The sequence below is a fragment of the Nipponia nippon genome, unplaced genomic scaffold (genome assembly GCF_047370975.1).
Source record: "Nipponia nippon isolate SJK-2023a ecotype South Korea unplaced genomic scaffold, ASM4737097v1 scaffold_1, whole genome shotgun sequence".
Classification (NCBI taxonomy): Eukaryota; Metazoa; Chordata; class Aves; order Pelecaniformes; family Threskiornithidae; genus Nipponia; species Nipponia nippon.
Window position 1 is genome coordinate 72,966,173 of NW_028262290.1, and position 20,676 is coordinate 72,986,848.

At 40.0% G+C, this 20,676-nt stretch overlaps 1 long non-coding RNA gene across 2 annotated transcripts in view; it reads right to left on the reverse strand.

Moving 5' to 3' along the window:
• LOC148057423 (uncharacterized) overlaps positions 1–20,676 on the reverse strand; it is a 75,340-nt gene that overhangs the window by 48,813 nt on the left and 5,851 nt on the right. For both annotated transcript variants that reach the window (XR_015705232.1, XR_015705233.1), the window contains exon 3: positions 6,915–7,041. This is a non-coding gene — a long non-coding RNA (uncharacterized LOC148057423). The remainder of the gene's footprint in view (positions 1–6,914; positions 7,042–20,676) is intronic.

A 20,676-nucleotide genomic window follows, 5' to 3' on the forward strand; every position in this document is an offset into this window, starting at 1 on the left:
TTCATTTTTCATTTGGAGATTATAAAGAGCTTTACAAAGAGGTTTACAGATATCACTGGGATTCTTGATGTATAAAATATGATGTACTGTATCCTCAGAAAGACAATATTCTTTGATGCTTTGACACTTTACAATCCCTATCCTGACTTAGATACTAATGTGCTATTAGATAGTGCACGGGGACAGTTAGGTGCCTCAGCATGGGACAAACGGAAGGCCAACCTGCTGAGGCTGGCCAAAGTGGCACTGCCGGAGATGGAGGTGCCCCTCTCTTCTCCCCCTCCTCCCCAACATAGCTGCTATCTTGAGCTGCAGCTGGCACTTCTCTTCTTCTGCAATTCATAGTTATGAACCGTCTCCTGAAGAGGGACACTTAAGCCAGCCCTTTCTCACAAAATACAGACAAGATCCTCTCCAACCTCCTTGGAGCTCTTGCTTGGGATCTCAAATCCCAGCTTCAAATCCTTCAAATGTCTGAAGGTGTTTGGCTCCTTCTCCTCTATCCCTTGGTACAGTTCATTCATTCTTCTTCCCCCGCCCCATCCAATGAGCATTTAATCACTTCCTAGAAATTGGAAGAGCTTCAGTTGAGGGAAGGACAATCTTGGCTCCATGTCCCATCACCCTTTCTCAAAGCTTGCTCTATAGCCTGGTGTTTCAGCTGCTTCCCCTGTGAGGCAGAAAATGCAAATTCATATCTACTCAGGCAGAGGTGGGACTTGAAGTGGGATCTCCCAAATACTGGATGAATGCCACTAGACCAGACTGAAGGTATCAACGCCATGCTCAAAGAATATCTATAACATTGGATCCCGCAGGTGAGACATCCATTGCTAAGTTTGAAATCCTGACAGGTCTGAGGTGCAAGACAGATGCTGAACTGCTCAGCAATGTCAAGGCTGGAGACATTCTGGGCATGTAGAGGAGCAACACTTAAGGCACATCAGGAACATCTTAACATTAGACACTTAGACTACACCTAATATTCAGAGACAAGTGGTTCTGCATATATGTGATTACAAAGACCTATATATTTTCTCATCTTGGAAATATATACCTTCACACTTTCAGCATGTCCAAGCACCACTATCTTCCAAATCTAGAACACAGAGCAGCAGGCTGTAAACAGAAGAGAAATCTAGGGTACGCTAATTCAGCCTTTGTAAATTAATAGCTAAACTGCTCAATAAGATCCTGGACACTACAGATAGGTGGAGAACCTGGTGATGGCATGAAGGTGTGCTAGGAGATAGAAAATGAGGACAAAGTTCTGCGTGCCTGGGGTCAAACTTTCCAAGCTGTCTCAGTTAAAGTTCTGTTTTTTTTCATGTGGCAGATTCATATGTGTACATCACCTGTGCAGCTGAGCACAGCTGGGCATGAACTTGTCTGAATCCATTCCCATTCAACTGCAGGCACAAACCCTGTGAAGATCATGAATTCTACCACGAATTTTGCACAAATCTCTCTATATAAGTAATTTTACACTCATACAAAAGGAGGCTTTTAATATCCTATGCTATGCAGCTATTGAAATTTCATGGGTGTATAAGATGGACACATTTTATGACCCCTTAACTAATTATTGTGCCATTACTACCCTTGGTGCTTTCTACATTTGCTGACCCCAGACTATACTTACATACCTCTCTTCACATGATTTCAGACTGAATATGACTTTCCTCTCATACTTATTTTCATTTAACTCTGATCTGCCCCTTTTTTGAAATTCTGAGCTGGTTTTCATAAAAATCTTATCTACAATCAAAGTTCTGATTCTCTTTAATGCTCTGGGATATGGCCTTATCTCATGCTGTTATTAAAAACGGAAAGCTCTTTTATACAGGTAGAGTTTTGACCTCTGCTCTTCTCTATTTGGAACAAAACCTGCAGCAGCATGGCCAAGAATAGAAGCGGCATCACTCAGCTCCCAATTCTATACTTTAACCACTAGATGTTGCTTCCTGTGAGTATATAAAATTTCATTTAAATGCAAAACTCTCCCTATGTTTGCTTCCGCTTCTGATGTGTTAATATTATTTTTTACATCCTCTCCTTGACTTCCCTTGTCCTCCTAGGCTTAGCAGATTTTCAAGGTCCGTAACAACAGTGAGGAAGATTTATGTGGCTGCTCATCACTCAGCCTGTATGTGAAAGGTTCCTATCCAACAGTTGGGGACAGCTATTACACCATAGTCAGCCCTGTTTGAACAAAGGACTTTCATGACTCTGTGTGAACAAAACTACTGATAATGCAGATATTTTAGGAAGCAAGCAAAAACCTTTTGAGAATATTACCACCAGCCAGGCATTTGTATTACCCAGAAGTTCAGCACTTTCAATATGCGATGAAATATCCAAAAGACCTTTTTTGCAGCCACATGTATAAATTGGGATGCATTTCACTTAAACTGAGGGCACTATATTTGCATAAAATAGTGTAAAGACAGAGTCAATCCCAGCCAATCACCATTACAGTAAAATAAAAACAACACTGTGGTTCTGTAGATACAGTTAGGAGGTAAGTGGATAAAGAGTTGTTGTTAGTATATTTTGCACTATATTGCACATCAATCTATTACAAGAGCTTTTAATAGTAGAACTATGACTTATTTGTGACTATGACTTACTTCTGACTGTAGGTCATGAAGTTGTTTTCCGAGTGCAGAAGGAAGGTAAAAGAAACATGCTATTTTCTACAAAAGCTTGGGTTCTATTTAAAAAATCTTGTCAACCAGAAATGGAGAGGAGTGCCTGAGCAAGAGCAACCATAAGAATAGTCATTATCTTCTGAAAAATCAAGGCACCACAGACAATGTATTTGACCAGCAGTATGATCATATGTTCATGTCATTTTGATCAGGAATAACATTAGCCTGCTAAGCTCCAAATTTACACAGCACTTTAGTACCCAGCTTTTCACTTAGTTGGTAAACAGCCACAGTGTATTAAGTACTCGCTGCATTGAGAGATCATCAAAATTGAAATTTCTGTTCTGCAGGAAATCCTGACCCTTCAGAATTTGATTATGCTCTAAGTCAGAAAGAATGTCACTACTTCAAAATTTCCCATTAAACAAATGTTTTGAAGAAAAGAGATTCCGGAATCTAAAACAAAAGCATTTTGGTAATGACAAAACAATTTATTTTTATATGATTGAATGGTTTTAGTTTGATGTAGTAAGAAGCTTTAAATCAATTGTATCCAAATGCTATCTAAACCACTTTAGCTTACATTTCATGTCATCATGGTAATATGGTTAACATTAATATGTAATGTAAAAGTCAGGACAAAATAAAGAATTGGTATTACTAAACCAGAAGATTTTTACAAAACTGAAATAACTATTTCTGACAGTTCTCCATGGATATCTGCACAGTATCTGTTATAAAATCTTAAAATATTGACTACCCTTCATTCACCGATAAAAAACAAAACAACCCTCCCTTCCCCTGCCCCGAAACTATTCCATTGAAAAATGTGATTAGTTCTGCCCTCACTGAAGTGAGTGGGAGTTTTGGCATTGACATCAATGAAGTCAGAACTATATTCACTGATTTCAGAAGGATTAGTTGTGTACTTGAATACATGCAAACATAAGTCCTGTATTGATCTGGAACCTTAACAACAAAACTTCAAGGAAAATGACCTCATCTCAATCTCAGTTGAGAGCATAGAGCAAGACTCTTAAACATCGTGCATAGACTCTCAAACAAGCAAAAGCATTGTCTAGCCAGATTCTGAAACCACTTTCCATGAATTTACATCATCTGGAACAAGAGCAAAACCAGATTATTTCAAAATCAGTATGACCAGTCGACCAATTTTAAAGTATCTTCAACCACAGGAAAACAGTGACACACTATTTTTACCATACACTTAGAAAAAATCATTACTGTTATTGCATTATTAAAATCTGCATACTTATAAATAAGGTACAGATTTCTGACATTAAGGAGATACTGTTCTCAACAGTTAATATAATAAAACTAAACCATATAGTAACATAAACAAAAGGAGAATTCACCAAATGTGGGCAAATATGCCTCAGGCACCATCTATTATATACATATCTGCCCACGGGACAGATTGCTATCATCTAGCATTATCAAGAGGCTCCATGTATTTCTCAGGAAACAAGTACAAACACTACCAACAAATCACGGTGCTAAATATATGTTTCTCTGTCAGTAAGACATTGCTTTCCATCTTGGTTATGCCTGAGAGAGAATGTTTCCTTTTTTTTGTGAGTTCAGAAAAAAAAAAGAGTAGATTCTCTTCTTCCCTCCTGCCTAATCCCTTGGGCATGCGCTTTATTACAGATTTGAAAAGGCTTGTGGGACCCTTTTGTCACGGAACAGGCAGGATTTCATTGCCCACATATCGGCTTCTTTGCCCATCTACACTGCCCGCCACTTTTCTGATGGTACCTTGGAGTCTAAAATTCTTTTGGATGTCCACTGGCCTGGATATAAACATGAAGCTAAAGATCCTTACATCATCTTAGGCCAATATAGTCTGAAGTGACATCCCCACTGCTGCAAATGATAAAAGACTAACAAGCATCTCCATCTACCTCCAAAACCAATAGCCACTGCAAAGTAAAAGGCATCTTAAACAATAGAAAAGTATATTTAAGAGAAAGTAGGAAACAATATTTCAAGCACAAATCATGCAACACAAATGACTGCAAAATGCCATTGAAATTTTCAGAATGCTCATTTAAAAGCTTCTTTGTTTTCTTTAAATGAATGTTTATTTTTGGTACATTAACGTGGTATTTTTGGTATCAGTAGGTGGAATGTACACTCTAAGCTAAACTTCATGAGTATTAGCCGGAGCTTTGCAACTACTTTCATCCAAACAGATGACTGTATTTAACACTGCAGTATAACCTTGCTTAGTCAGAAAATAAATTTGCAAAGGGAGTGAAATACTCTGAGGATAACTAATGTGATAGGGAGTTTTTTTATCTTGATGTCATTATTTGAAACTGACTAAATTAAATTTGTTATGTTAGGTAACCTGGGGCACCAAATGGAATTGGAACCCTACTTCCTAGGTGCAGAAATATAGTAGGAAACAAAGCCCTGTCACAAAGCAGACTATCCAAGCAGCCAGAGCATAAGAAAGAAGCTCCGTCAACCCTATTATGACTGGCCCAAGAGCAGCTCACCTGTGTTCCCAGAGCAAATACTTAACAGATGGAAACCAAGTAGGCATCTCCCAAGTGCCAAGGTGTTAAGTACAAGTCCCAGCCATCACTATGGAAGAACCTGCATGGACCCCACTGGATCTATATTTGAACTATGGCAGCCAGATACAAGACACAAGAGAGATGGGGAGCAAGTAAGCATGCACTGAAATGCTACTCTAAGGACCAACTGTCTGTGTTGACAGATGTGTTGTACCAGTTTGGCAATGCAATTCCACTGAAGTTCTCTAATCACCCTTTAAGTATTGCTGGATATTGTTAATGAATTTGCCATGTTTTTTAAATGTACAAAGAAAGATTAAATACCTTGCTCTACTAATTTCATACAAATTTTATCCTATGTTTATTAATTATCTCTATGGGCAGCAAAAGCAAATAAAGTATTTAACAGTGATGAGAATTAATGGCCTGATAGAACGTGCAAACGTTTCACTGGAAACTCATGGGTAATGGCCAGAAGTCAACAGTACCACAAGCATAAAACTAGAGTAACTGCAAGGATGATTCCAGGATGATTGAGGTTCAGTAAACATTCAGCATCTGTGGGTTCCTTATAGCTTTTATTAAACCTGAATGAAGGAGTTAAGCACATAATTCTGTACCCCTTTTTCTTTTTTCCTTTATGTTTTTCTTTTTTTTTTTAACGAGTCTCCCTAGAGGTCTCCCAAGGTCTGAATCTATCTCTGCATTTAAACACTTTTGGTGTCTTTCCTTCTTCTTTGCAGCAATTTTGCCTAAGCACTCCTGGAACTGGTGTTGCATTACAGATTCATCAATGATTTCCTGCTTATTCTATATTATCCCACAAGTGCTGAGGCAAACAGTTCTTTGCCAGGATCAAATGATGTTCTGTATTCGCCTGCAGTTTAAAATCTTGTTAATGTTGACACTTCTGATGAAAGCTCCACAGTAAAGCTGGAATGAATGAAACCTGCAAGCTTTGGTGACTGCCAAATAAATGGGTGCTCAGGGCACAAAGTTTTTTCCACGTCCTCTATATGCCCACAGGGGCATCACCAACTTAGGCGACATCTTTACCAGAAACAGTGTCAAAGAGAACACCTAACACAACCTGTCTGTGGGTGATGTTGCTGATGGGTTACAGGGTGACTGTTTGCTACCCTATGTTGCTAAACCAGTGTGTCCGAGAAAGAACTTTGCTCTAAAGTCAATTAACTTTAATGGAAAGACTCCAAATTACTTCAATGATCTTTGGACCAAGCTCAATAAGAACTAATTAGGTCTCCATTGCAAAGGTTAGTTGTCAGAATTATTAATGGATTTTTGTTTGTTTGTTTTTAATATTGGATGAGAGGCTCTTTTTTTAATTATTTAGAGGGACTGACATCACTTTGAAGGTCTTAAGTTGCAAATACAGATACCAGCATTGAAAAAATTAATTTCAGATAATAAGACAAGTAGAGAAATTACATACTGTGCAAATGTCGTCCACTTCGTGGGGACAAAGGAAATACAAACTACAGTTAGTGACACCTGTAATTTAGTTCTGCAGTATTTACTATACTTCACAGCCTTGCCAAACCTTACATGTGTTCAACATGAGTACAACTAGGTTTACAGACTATAGCTTCCAGTTCTGGCAACAAAATCTAGGACTGGAGCTGGACTTTTCAGAACTCACCTCACTCTCTCTTCTTAAAACTACTGACGCAGAAGATTGTATGTCTGAAAAACTTACCACTGGAGAGAAGATACTTGAAGAAAGATGATGATACAGGTTCCTCATGTGGGAGTGATACCACAGCAAATGGTTGAGCAGTCTCGGCAATTTTGAAGTTTTATTTATTCTGGCAGCAGATCATCACCTGCAAATCAAAGTAAGAAATGCTCAAAATCTGAAAGTCACAAATTAGACCAGGGTGAATTATATGTCATTTATCTGATGATTTTCCTCCTAATTTTCCTTCCTTATAAATTGTCCCAGTAGGCCATGATTTTTTTTCTTTGGGACCTTCTCTGTTACTAAAAAGAAAAAGCTAAATCATTTCTACATAATGGTCAGTAGCTTATGGTTTTTTAAAGGAAGTTTTCCTGGAAAGTGCAGGAAATACTTAAAGTTCAAAGTATAATAAATATTATATAGTCAAATTTTATTTATAGCATACAAGACAGGAAACCAAGATGTCATTCTTCCTTCTGAATTCGTGAGACAACAAAATGATTTAACTTGGAGCATGGTCTTCAAAAAAAGTCCTAAACTCTGCCTTTGGATACAAGAGACCAATTCTCTCTGGCACTAACAAAATGTCAAGTTATATTCTGGCAGGGTGTGGGCCTGCACCTTTGCTGCTGAGCTCTGAAAGCCCAGTTATAGGAGAAGAGGAGAGTCTGTCTCTGTGGTATAAGGGAGGGGATGAGAGAAAAGACACAGCTCACACCCTCACATGGTGCATACAAAGGCGGAGAACAAAAAGCTGTGGACAGGGGACTGTTCCCTCCCTTCTGCCTGATAGGGACTAATCCCCCTGAAATACAAGGTGGGAAAGGAAGATGGTTGCTCCCCTCTCCTCCATCTCCTTCTCCCCTTGAGCTCACCAAAGGGACAAGCTCAAGTGAATTCTGGCACAGAGGTTTTCAACAGGCCGCCCCCACCTGCCCCTTGCCAGAGGCCACGTCAGCTGGAACGCGCATCTGCTCTGTACCCCCTCCAAGACACAGGTCGCTCACTATCTTAAAGCGGATGAAACACGCCGGTACAAACGGGAAGCACTGCAGGTCACCAGATGGAAGTCGTGGTGGGCATAGGTATACACGCACTCGTCATTTGCTCCATGTGTGGACATGAACCACTGGCAAACCCATTTGGTCTGAAGTGTTGGTCTGCAGAGCTGGCTTGTAGTTAACAGTCTCTTGCAGAGCTGTAGGTTAACTGCAGAGCTGTGGTGTACCCTGTACAAATTCAAGCTTTAGAAGCAGTGACACCGTTGACTTGAGCTAAAGCCAATGAAGATGTGGGTAAACAGCCTTTCTGAAAATCAATTTCTCAACAGTCTTGTAGTTGCACTGAGTAACGGTTACTCAGATTTCTAATTAATAGACAGACCATATAAAAGATTATGGGTTAATAAAAAGAAAAATCGGAAGAGCTCAGATGCACTAAATACCTGTGCCGACCCCACCCTAAAGGCTCAATTATGATGTATAAGTATCTTTGCAACTTGTGTTAAAAATTATAGCAACAGGACTGGCACTAATTTATGCCCAGTCAATCAGAATGATCCATAATGTGGAAGTTTTTAACAAGTTGCTGTTCAACAGTTTTGACATGTTTTAAAACAAGCCATCCTGATCAGCCCTGTAGAGGCTAATGCTTCTAAGCTTAATGACTCTCCAAAGAGGAGGAGGCATAAAGATTTAGCGACTCAGTAGACATGACTGCACAGACCTCTGCAGCCAGCTTGGAAATGACAATTTGTTAATAGAGAAGCTTTATTTTTATATTATTTTTTTGCCGATGAAGTGAAAACAGAGCATTGATTAAGCAATCCAAGCTGAGAATATTCTATCCAAATTGGAGGGCTTTCAGACTGGCAGCTGGTTTCAAGGCTTTCAAATGCAACTTCCGTTTGTTGTTTGATGCTTAAAGATACCTATCCTAGAGCCACAGACAGTAATTGATGTCAAGCTTGTCAAGCTGACACGGTAGTTCACAGACGGATTTCAGTTGTGTGGGCTATGCCACATGCACAACACTTTTGTAAAAAATGCTTTTTGTCTCAAATGCTACGAATTGAGAGAAAGGATTAATAGAGCCATCAACAAAAAAGTTCTCTGTACAAATAGAGTATGGCTGAAGAATACCAATAGTCCAACATGGTCTTAACTCACCATCTCCCCTCTCTTCCTCCATCAGATGAAGTCATTTGTATATAAATTCAGACTGAGCCTTTCACGCGCATTGCCACGTTTCTGCACAGCTCGAATTCCAAGCTCATTTCCTGTGAACTAATTTTACTGAAGTCACCATATGTATTCAACAGTAAATAAGAACTAGGTGTCTAGAGGTAATTAAAAATATTTGTGTTTTTTGCCTTAGCAGAGAAGAATTCAATTTTCCAGGGGAGCTTTAAATACAAGCTTTTGGCCCTCACAGATATTAAAGTATGAGTGACTCATATTCTCATTCCCTTGTGTAGCTACATTATTAGACTGTATTTCCCCCAATTCATCAGAGAATAGGCTATGTCCATAGCCATAAAACAGAGACAGTGGCACGTCATGGAATATTAGGTCCAGACAGGAAAACAGGCCCCTAAGTAGAACAGGAGCAAGAACCATCTAAATTATAATACTCAGAAGGTATTATGGAGCCTTTTTGGAATTAAATATAATATGATTTTGTGGTTGAATATTCGGGGTTTAAGGTGGTTTTGTTTTTTATTAAAATAAACCTGCAAAAGAACATGTCTTTCACTACAAATCTCCTAATGCATGAATAGAAAACGGCTGCAATGAAAAATTTTCACCTCAATCAGGTCAGTTTGTTTGGACAGACTGCTGAGTAAATTCCTATGCCACATTATTTGTACTGTAGCTCTTTCTCCACAGCTAAGAAAAATCAACATAGACATATAAACCAAGTCAAAAATATGCATTATTTTTAACAAATAACATTAAAAGAAATTATATATTTTTTCAACTAGTGATCTGTACATTTTACATGTCTGAAAACTAAACCAGTTATTTTTGTCTCTCTGGGTTTTAAATCAACACCCATCACTCTAACAGGCTGTTAGCAGAGGGAGTGTCCTTGATGTAGTAGAATTGTTTTCCTGAAAAGCTCATGCAGGAGCAAAAATCCTAAGGCTAAGATCCTGTTTTCTGAAAATCTTGCTGAGAAAGCCAGCACATATACTGGAAGGGGCAGCTTTTCATTAGCATGATTTATCATCCCCATTTAACCTATTCCTTCCACATTCTAGATGAAAAAGTTTCCAATTGTTTGAATACCACCTTCTTCCCTGAAAAAAACCCAATCAGAACAAGAAAACAAAACAAAGATTTGTGTTGGCTATTTTAGAACAGAGACTGGGGAAAAAACATGACCAGTGGTAAAATTAATTTGGATTTTTTGTGTTGTTGAGATGAATTACAGAGCACAAGATTTGTTGGGTGAGTAACTGCGACACTGGTGCCAGCGGAAACCCTCTTGTAGTGTTCCTTACAACACTGTGTTGGTACCTGACAATTCTGTAGGTATTCATAGCCTGAGTACCATCTTGATCAGAATTTCTTTGAAGTTCTTTAATATAACATTATGTGAGCACTTCTGTGAGATTTGTTGCTGTTCTTTTGGTACATACAATATGTAGTTTCACTGCCAGAGAGGGAAGTAATAGCTTTGTACGTACATGAGATAACACTCTTCAAAAAAAAATTCTGTTTCCTTTTCTTTCCTATGACCCAGGATCCTGCCTTGCTGTGAAGCTGACACAGTGGTAAATACTGAATCACATACAGATTCCTCACTAATCTCTCCTGAATCTTTCTGACACACAGAGGACTGACATTCCAGCTAGGTTTTATTGGTCAAACTTAGATTCGCTGAGATGCTGCTGAAGTAAATGGATGTATTTATACACGGAAGAGATTTGGAGGGGTGTTTTTTCATTTCCACAGCAAAAAAACGACACCATTCAAAGTAGTTGTGTCCATTAAATTTAAAAAAAAAAATACTGTTTTTTCATTAACTCATTATTTTCAACGTATTTCATAATTTATTTGTAGTGGTAAAAGGATTTATAAGTAGAAACCACAGGAGAGTCATAATTCAGGTCACATTTGTGCAGCTCACCAGTTAGTCGGAAAATCTAAATGTACTGAGACTTCCTAATATCTTCTCAGAATTGTGTGTAATAGTCCTTATGAATAGGCTCAATCTAAAAGGGAGCTTTTTATATCCCAAAAAATATTTTCTGCATTGTCATCTACTTCTTTGTTCAGTCATTTCATGCCTATTGCTCAAAGCTTGTAGATTAACAGCCAAATCAGGTATTGACCTATCCGCTGCCTTCTCCCTGTAACAGATTAATACCTAATATATATACTTCCCTAGTGGACTGGCTGAAAAATGCAATGGCACCAGTAGAGAACGTATCACGCTTTCTCCTTCTACCAACTACTTTGTCATATAGTGACAGATTATTAAAGTAAGTGAAACAGCAGGAAAATACATGGAATTTTGTCTCTTTTCATTCCCAGTATCCTATTGAAATTTTCTACTCTTATTAATGACTGTAGTGGATGAAAATAGGAAAAATCTGTCTGCAACTGAGAGAGAGATTGAGAAGTCAAGGAGACTGAGCTCAGCTACTGGTCATGCCCTAGGTGAGTGACACTGGCTTATTTCCCACATTTCACAGTGGCCATAAAAAAAGTTTACTTCCTTTGGCCCTGAATGTATTTTACGTATTTCATTTGCAAGCTCTTTGGGGCAGAGTCTGCTGCTGAATATGCTTTTCCAGTGTTAATGCAACACAGCCATGATATATCTTGAGACCTGACAAAAATCCAAGTAGTAAGTACTTACCAAGGAACTTTCTCCATGCAACAATTTAGTTCTGTGAAAGATCATTTCCCTGAGCACTCAGTACAGTACTTGTACATTTTTAAATCACCAGGATGCCAAAAGAAAATCTAATACTTAAAAAGACAGAAATAAAATCTGAGTCAAGTGGCAAAAGACTATTAGGGAAATACTAGGCACCTGGACAAATCCTTGTATCCTTCAGTTTCCAAACAGTTTCATCTTCCAAAATATTCTGAACTTCTTTTGATACTGCATGTGTATCTCTTAAACAGCTTTTACAGTTCAGCTAAAAAAGCCACCACTGTGAGAAAATGCTGCACCTGGTGCAAGTACTTTAAGGAATGCAGACCCTGATGTGCAACCCTTTTCTCACACAAATAATCTTCATAGCTTTGATTATGACACGAGTAGGATTATTTATGTAAGAGAGAAGCAAGGTAGGCATGGGAACTTAAGAATTGCACTAGCATAGTAAAGCATTGTAAAACGACAATAAAAATGGCATTTAAGCTCTCTCGAGTTATGTCTATTCTGTAGTGCAGAAAAGGGACAGTAAATTGAACAAGTAGCTTTTACAAAGCTGCAGCCAGCAACTAGCGGGACCTCGTAAGAAGAGATCCCAGGTCTAACCTGAATGAATACCCATGTCAAAAAGAAGGTGCTGGAAATAAGCAGAGGCCACACAGAATGACAAAGGTACTGTCCACAAACTAAAAACATTTGAGAGGTCAGGAAGTACAAACACAAAGTTTGAACTGCCAAGAACCCAACTGAGTTATATCTTGCAAAGAACATGAAAACAAATAGTAGAAGGCTCTTTGGTAGTATAAATAAAAAAAGACAAGGAAAAATGCTGTGCCACTGTGGAGGAAGGATGCAGCAGAGATTAAAGACAAAACAAGGAAAGGCCCTGAATAAGTATTTTGCCACAGTTTTCAATAAGAAGTTTCAAGTTGAATTTAGACACAAAGATGAGGTGAATAATGAGAATATGGGTATGCAAATAGAAACTACTGCAGCTAACACAAAAGCTCGACTCAAAAAGTTAAATGCATCAAGCTTGAAGTCTGGTTAATCGCTATGTCTGACTTCTAAAAATTTCTGACACGTGTAATGCTGGTCCAGTGACAAATATTTTTAATAGCACCAGCACGTTGGGAGTGAAACGGAAAAATAGTAAATATACTTTCTTTCCTTAAAAAAAATGTGAAGAAAAATAAGAGGAAAAGGCAGTTGTGAAATTACAAGCTATTTCATTTGCCCTCATTAGTATGAAAGGCCTTAAAATACATTTTGAGGGAAACAATATATAAAGACATAGAGATAAATGAAAAAAGGGATAAAATGTAACAGCAGTTTACCAAAGGGACACCATACAAACTATCCATACAGTTTTCATAGATGAGGTAAGTGATTTTCTGAAGAGATGAAGTGTAATACATCTCATCTTTCAGGACTTCAGGAATGCATTTGACATCATGTTATACATTATTAAGGAATCTGAAGACTAAGGAGAAGACTTTTTTGGTGGTTAAAAAACACCTAAAGGAGAAGTAGTAACATGCAAGTGCCATTAAGAAGGGATGCATCAAGTCAATTGAGATTAGCAGTGAGGGTCTTCAGTATCCATCCTGGGGCTTCTGCTGTCCTTTCATAGCTCTTGATCATTGTGACCCAGGTAGAAGAGTACCTGGGCGCTCTTGTACTGTCAATACAGAAGAGCAGTGAAACTATACAAACAGAGCAGCTTGAAGATGGGAGCCACAGAAATGGGGTAAACAGCAAGGTCATGTGCAGAAAATTCAAATGTAACCTGGGAGATGACCAGGCAGACACAAATGAGGACTGTAGTTGCCAATGAGAGGATGACTAAACGGGTAACATGAAGAAAAAGGCAAGTGAGCCTGTAAGACATGGGGACAGAGATTTTCAGAACCTGGGAGACATCTGTGATCACGTCCAAAGTACTTCACCTGAAATCCTATACACATTCCAGAAAGATGAACTCAAATAGGGAAAAGTGCAGGCAATAACTTCTAAAATGAGTGAAGGAATGAAGATCCTCCATCCAAAGATACTAACAGAGCTAAGATGTTTAGCCTAGAAATAAAACCTGGATGTACATACAGACTGGGGAACGAGAGGCTGGAGAGCAGCCCCACAGAGAGGGATCTGGGGGTTCTGGTTAATGGCAAGTTCAACATGAGCCAACAGTGTGTTAAGGGAGCAGCAACTGCCTGAGCATTCACACAGCATTCAGGGAGTCACACACACACCACCCGAGACTTTAACTGCTAGGACCGGAGTGCCTTCACAGAGGGCAGCTCCACTGAGCTGATGGGTTCCCCTTTTTGACTCCTCGTTCACACACACACTCACCCTCAGGAACTTTGTCTCCCCTCAGGCTCGACCCTAGGTTTCCCTGAAGCAGAGTCTCTGACATGACATATGCCGGGTGAATTTATTGAGTGGTACAGTGGTGAAGAGCAGCTCGAGCTGGGTGCCTCCGGAGAGGGACCCCAAACAAAGAAATCCCTGGGCAATTATACCCTTACAGTCCAAGTTCCCCTCCTCTCATGCGACGGTTCAGTCCCATAGTAATATTTGGGTCTGGGGTCTTCTTGTTCCTTACTGGATCCTTTCCTAGTCTCCTGGCAGGACATTCCTTTTCTTATCTTGAATAGTTGCAGCTTCTGCTGATGGTTTCAGCTACCTTATCTTCCTGGTTTGCACCGGTTTCAGGGCCTTCCTTCACATAGCTAGGTAGGAGTTCAGCATATGCTCAGCATATCTAGGTTAAAGTTCACAGCTTGCAGTCTAAGGCTTCAACAGGTCTTTGGATTCTTATTTGAGCTAAAAAGTGACTTCTTCAACACAGTGTGCCCTGGCAGCCAGGAGGGCCAACTGTGTCCTGGGGTGCAAAAAGCACTGTATTGCCAGCCGGTCGAGGGAGGTGATTGTCCCGCTCTGCTCTGCACTGGTGCAGCCTCACCTTGAGTGCTGTGTGCAGTTTTGGGCGCCACAGTTCAAAAAGGGTACAAAGCTACTAGAGAGCGTCCAGAGGAGAGCCACGAAGATGGTGGAGGGTTTAGAGGGGAAGCCATGTGAGGAGTGGCTGAAGTCACTTGGTCTGTTCAGCCTGGAGAAGTCTGAGGGGAGACCTCATCGCGGCCTACAGCATCCTCACGAGGGGAAGAGGAGGGGCAGGCGCTGATCTCTTCTCCCTGGCGACCAACGATAGGACCCGAGGGAACGGCAGGAGGATACGCCAGGGGAGGGTTAGGTTGGACATTAGGAAAAGGTTCTTCACCCAGAGGGTGGTGGAGCACTGGAACAGGCTCCCCCGGGAGGTAGTCACGGCGCCAAGCCTGACAACATTCAAGAAGCATTTAGACAATGCCCTCGGACACATGGTGTGAATTTTGGGGTTGTCCTATGCAGGGACAGGAGTTGGACGCGATGATCCTTGTGGGTCCCTTCCAACTCAGGACATTCTATGATTCTATGATTCTATGAAAAGAGGTAAGGATATAACTGCTGCCTAGAAATGCCTTGAGGAAGACACTCCAGGTCAGAGAAGTGTTATTTAAGTTAAAGAGCAACAATAGCATGAGAGAAGAAAAAAAAAAAAAGAGGCAGTATACATGTCACACATTCATTCAGGCTGTAAAGAAAGGACCTAGCAATAAGCCTATGAGCTTCTCAAATAGTCTCCCGGATAGAAGAGTTAGGGCAAAATTACAGCCTTCAAGTTGGAGCTTGAGATACAGTTGGAAGTATCACATGCTGTAACGCCATTTACAATTGCCCAGACCCATTGCTTGCGTCCACTGGTCACAGAATGTCCTTTAGCTCTTCCATGAACAGTGTGGGGGTGATATTTTTACTGCTTTGATGTTATTGGTGCCATTTTGGGGGACACATCCAACACCATTTACCATTCCATTTTTCACGTACAGTCTTCATTACAAAGTCCATGTAAAACTAATTACACAGATAAAGGCTTTTGCGATAATGCAGGCTACTTATAAGTGAAAATAAATAAATAGAAGAATGTAGGGCCCAAGATTATTTGAATAGCTACGGCTCACACAAATATAATCAACAGGAGCTTTAATGAATAATAATTAACTCTTTTGTGAAATTATCCAGCACAAACTATGAGATTGTTTTAAAATTGTTATTAGCTGCTCAGATGGAGTTTGTCAGATGGGTTTTCAGTGCTCTAAAGCTGAGAAATTTAACAGAAATAGTATGTTGCTGTATTTTCAGAACTTGTGGAGAGATGGATCTCTCCTGAAGAGAGTGAAGATTTGGCACTTTGTATGACCAGAGAGGATCTGCCCCAAACATTCCTGTTTGCAGATGATGACTTTACTGTATTATTCACTTTGTCTTGGCACAGTCAATCAACAGAGGAAGTGCAGCGGAAATAACAAAGCCTTTTTTCTGTTTGCTGATAACATTTTTAGCACATTTAAGGAGAAATCTGAAGAACCACAGTAATTTCTGCACCTCAGAAAATGTGTGGAGCAGAGAGAAAAGGACAGAGAGGACATCAGTACTTGCAAGATACAAAACAAAACCCAGGAAAATGTCTCCAAAAAGGGAATGTGAAAAAATAACTCTTAAAATACATTTTAAGGAATTATTTGAAAGAACCTTTCCAGGACATAGTGACTATTTATACCCATTGTTTACACCTAGTTGAACACAAATCAGTGGATTTAGACTAGGGATGAATCTAATCTGTGTTATGTATTCAAAATAATAGGTTCAAGGGATTAGCCAGGACAACAGCATTTTTATCATATAGAAGTCCTTTGTATCCATCCTCACATTATCAGAAACGCAGCTATCTCCTAATTAGCACATCTCCAACTTTAACCTTTTATCTTGTCTGCAGTCTCTTAGATTAGTGGTGATGTTCAGCCTCCTCAAAACTTCTTTCATAAATTGACTATTTCCATGGCAACAGCTGCCACTTTCATTCTACAAGCATGAAGGAAATGTGATTTCCTTTATATCAGTAGGCCAGGCTGGGTGTGCAACTTTGGCCTTTGTCAATGCTCTTTTCAGACAAAACTGTTTATTCCAGAAGAAGAGGAAACAGGTGCAAGCACAATTCAGGAAGCAGTTGTTGGCTGCTCCATGAAGCAGGATTGGCAACGGTCTGAAAGGGAGCCGTCGGACAACCCACCTGCAATGCCAGTATGTTCTGCAGCTGCAAGAGGGAAGGACAAGCACATTCAACACCAGCCACCAAACTTAGATCAATGTTTTCTGTGGGTTTTTTGTTTGTTTGTTTTTTCTTTTTGCTTGTTTCTTTGGTGGCTCCACAAATAGTAGCAAGACATCAGCTTAATACCCCCACAAGAATAGCTGAGAAACATTTAATGTAAATCAAGTGTTCTCAGTCAAAGAGCATTGAACTTAAGCCAAAAAGAACATCAGTTCATTGCTGAGAAGCTGACACAGCTTTAATGATCAGTGTCTTCATCCTCAACCAGTCTATAACCAAAGTCCTAATCTTAGCTGAAGTCAATCCCCAAAGTAGCATCAACTTCAGTGGGACCAGCAAACATTCACAACAAAGGTACTTTGTCTCCTGCCAGTCATGGGAAATTTTTCTGGAAGTTTATCAAATTGGAGGCTTTTTCCAGAAAACCCATCTGTTCCATATGAACTCACTCTGACACCTTTTCACCTTCTTTGAAACCGAAGGTTTCCAAGTCAATCTGTTAAGATGAGAATGGATAAAGAGAGATTCACATCCACTTCTCCAAAAATAATTGAGTTTTCCCTTAGTCACAATTGTAAGATTGTGTCAGAAAATAGAGCTGCAATTTTCCAAAGTTAATATTGCATGTTCAGTTTCTTAATTTGGTCTTTAAAATATATTTTTAATTCTTTTATAAAAATTTTAGCACTCATGTAAAGGACTGGCAGACGGCACAGAGACTGAAAAATTAAACACAACTCTAGCAGTCTTTTTTTATTTTGTCCTTAATTCCTCATTAACCCTTTCAGCACTAGACCAGGTGATTGCTTTCCTTTCCTTACATACTTTTAATTCCAGGTGTACCAACACCTGTTGTTAATTAGACACTTGGAAAACTTAAACTCAGTTTGGATTTGGGCCTACTGTTTTAAACCAAAATTACCAAATGTTTGAGGACAGAAAGATCACGGATCTGCTTTTCTGAAAGTGAACAGTCAATTGTTGCAGTTGTGCAACCTACATAAATTCTTTCTCTGCCCATTCCAACAGACATTAAGATTATTTAGAATGGACTCATTTCTGACTCTCATATCTGAGCATTTATCATGCTTCTACATCTGCAGATTTTGTTACCATCATAAGGTACCAAACTCAATACCAACGGTAAAATCCACAGCTTCTCTCACTGTAGCTGAAAAGGAAAACGCCACCAATTAGAAATGAATAGCAGGCTGTAAACATACTGCAAGCACTAAGCTAGTATATTTACATGAGTATCACAGAACCTGGATGCCATTCAAATTCAAAACCTAATTCTGCCGCTGGATCATAATCCATAAAGGGCTAAATTAAAACTTTCAGTTCTGGGCTCACATTGGGAAAGCCTGGGTTTGAGTTTGAGCTCAGAGTCAAGCTCATGTTTATTTTCACTTCAGCTCACAAAAAATGGGTGAATAATCCAGAACTGCTCATCCAGGAAAGATTCCAAAGGCTTGCCAAGTTCCAGACAATAGTCAATGGAAAAAAACAAGTGCACAGATATGCTGCAGGAGATGCCTCTATCCACACTCAACTCACACGTGTTTCTAGGGTGGTTCTCAAAAATGGAACATCCTTGGGAAGGGAAGGATGAGGGAGTTAATTACACCATACCTGTGAATGCCATGAATACCCCTCAGATTTAATGCAAAGGAACACCAAAGAAATTACTGCAGATTAATGAAAAAGAGGAAATGGTTGGCAGGTTGCATGACTGGCAACATCACAGCAACAAAGGCATTTTACAGGACAACTCATAGATTCTGCACTGTAGTTGTTTGCCATCTCAATAGTAGTAGTCTATGTTCTGATGCCACAGCCCAGTTTTGCAATAGTACTACAGGCACCAGGATTGTTAAGGTACTACTTTGATACCCCACAATACTAGCCTGCACCCTGTTTGGTGCCTTCCTGTGCAGTCTGGCCCGGCTTCCACCTGGGAGAGGGGCGTGGCTCTACCTGCACTGGCTCCTGGGGTCAGGAGAGGCACAGGAGGCAAGCAGCACTCATTTTCCACTTGCCTCAAGGGCTGTTCTTTCTCCCCAGTAAAACACCAGAGCAGAGCAGAGTTGCTGTGCCTGCACGTTTTACAAGAATCTGTGGATCTTAGAGAGTTCAAGGACCGGATGGTGCCAAGATGGAAAGTCCCATACTGCAGAAGGATAGAGAGGAGTGGATCTCATTTCCAATGCTTTCCAAATTAAATCCATACAGGGTAAGTCCTGGCTTCTCTCCCACCACCCCTGCAACATCAGCTCAGATCTTACAGGAAGCAAGCTAGGGAGGAGACCATTGTCCTGACCCACAAATCTCACTCACCCGTTGCCCAGAAATGTTAACAGGATTGCCACATTTAGTGTCTTTACTATACTTCTGGTTTTTTTGTATCGGTAATATGGGAGATTCAAATGGTGTTGCTTTGTCTTCACAGGGCTTTTTAGTGTCTCCAACTTCTGGCAAGCAGTGCCTCACAGGCCCTTCCTACCTTATGCCAGGGAGACATAAACAGCATCCCTGCATCACTTTCTGCACGCTTTGACCATATATTAATGGAACTTGGCCCACACCAATTGGTGAGCTAATTGCTGTCAGAGCAGATGGTAAGACAGGCCTGAAAAAAATATTTGGTACTTCTTTATCATGTGAGGGAAGTGTAAGAGGGAAAGGATGTCTTTTCCATTTCCTGAGGGCTGCAACAAAAGTTAAAGCAAGCTTTTATGATCAGTGGAGTTTGAGGAACAATTATCCAGCTCCAGTGGATGTACACCTTACATCTAGCTCTATACAATTCCCCCCTCTGTGGTTTAGTTTGCTTGCTGGGCATGTCATGTGCTGGGGGTTCATAGACTGCCGGTATGCTAGTTCGACCTGCTCCAGGAACCAGTGTTGAGAGAGCAGCGTTGTGAAGCAATTCAGGATACCAAAACCAGGAGCAAACTCGTAAGGTACTCATGATAAAGCGGTAACATTTGTTTCTATATTCTGTGCGGTTATCTCGGAGGGGTGCTAGCACAGTAATGCCCTCTGTGGGAAACTATTGCTAGCTTTCAGTGCTAACTTTCCAGTGGTGGCCACCATAAATATTCAAACAGAGATATAAATAGCACTGCACTATAAAAAGTAACAACAGCAACAGAGGTCTGTGTGAGGATCAGCCCTCAAAACATGACACTGCAGAAGAGATGCTGCATAGGAGCTATTCAGGCAGAAGGCTTTGTATTTGGAGAAGAAGGAAGAATAGCTTGCCAATTGGCATTCCAGCAGTTGGTTGCTGGCCAGGATTTTCAAAGTTGCACTTTATACCCCTAGTTTCAGAAAGGTCACACTAGCAAAACTGGTGGGGCTTAACAGACCAAAGATGAATTTGGCTTTTATTCCAAGGCCCTTTCCCTGATTTTAATGTTGATGACAATGGAACAAACATCTCAATAGCTACACAGAAAAGGCCAATGCACAAAAGTGCTATACTTAACACATGGAAGAAGTTTGAAGCCTTACAAACCGCTTAAGTTATCATGAGAAAGCTGTGGATATCAACAGCAGAATGAAAAACCTAACATGGGAGGAAGAAGCCTATATCCTACCATGCTAATTTGTATTGTTAGAGGAAAGTAAACGGCAATGTTAGCTATGATGAGGATTTTCAAAAGT